Source organism: Piliocolobus tephrosceles, chromosome 16 (assembly GCF_002776525.5).
Source record: "Piliocolobus tephrosceles isolate RC106 chromosome 16, ASM277652v3, whole genome shotgun sequence".
Lineage (NCBI taxonomy): Eukaryota > Metazoa > Chordata > Mammalia > Primates > Cercopithecidae > Piliocolobus > Piliocolobus tephrosceles.
Genome location: NC_045449.1, coordinates 2635102 through 2636397, shown reverse-complemented (window position 1 = coordinate 2636397; position 1296 = coordinate 2635102).

Here is a 1296-nt window from a genome sequence, read left to right as displayed (position 1 = left end):
TGTGCACAAATGCACACTCACACGCCACTTCACACAGGCATCAACAGAGACACCTGCGCACACTTCTCATATACCACTGGACACATGCACAGACGCGAATGCATACACATGTGCTCGCAGGGACCACATACTTGACCACATCACACTGCAAGGGCGTTCACATGCACACACACACGGGCACAGAGCTGTACCTGTCAGCCGCCCCCCACCCCGAGTGTCTAGACAGAGGTCAGAGCAGTGGCATGCTTCATGCTGGCAGTGTGGGGTGGGTGGGCGGGAACCGCGTGCGGGTTGACTTGTCTTCCCAGCTGAACCGTAGGGCTCGTCCTCATCTCTGCATGCTCAGGTGCTGGTCCTCATGCCACAGGGCTAGCGTGTCCTGCATGCAAGCCAGTCTGCACACCACAGGGCTAGTGCTCCTCTCTGCATGCACTGGTGCTGACCACGCCTGGCCACCTCCCTCAGGGGCCTCTCCCACACACACACATAGTAAGTGGCCAGCAGCCACTTACTAATGGCAGCCCCTCAAAGGGATATGGCATGTATACTACAACAGACACTGGAGTGAGTGAACACAGATAGGGCCCCAGGTCCCACCCTACTCCTGAAGCAGTGGAGAAAGGGAAAAAAAAGTCTCAAAAAAAAAAAAAAAATAGCCCGGGCGCAGTGGCTCAAGCCTGTAATCCCAGCACTTTGAGAGGCCGGGACGGGCGGATCACGAGGTCAGGAGATCGAGACCATCCTGGCTAACACGGTGAAACCCCGTCTCTACTAAAAACACAAAAAATTAGCCGGGCGTGGTGGCAGGCGCCTGTAGTCCCAGCTACTCGGAGGCTGAGGCAGGAGAATGGCAGGAATCCAGGAGGCGGAGCTTGCAGTGAGCTGAGATCCGGCCACTGCACTCCAGCCCGGGCGACACTGTGAGACTCCGTCTCAAAAAAAAAAAAAAAAAAAGAGACGGTCCAGGGGGGGGGGCTCACGCCTGTAATCCCAGCACTTTGGGAGGCCGAGGTGGGTGGATCACCTGAGGTTGGGAGTTCAAGACCAGCCTGGCTAATATGGTGAAAGCCCGTCTCTACTAAAAATACAAAAATTAGCCAGGCATGATGATGGGTGCCTGTGATCCCAGCTACTCAGGAGGCTGAGACAGGAGAATCGTTTGAACCTGGCAGGCGGAGGTTGCAGTGAGCCAAGATCATGCCACTGCACTCCAGCCTGGGCAACAAAGAGCGAAACTCCATCTCAAAAAAAAGAAAGAAAGAAAAGAAAGAAAGAAAGAAAGAAAAAGAAAGAAAG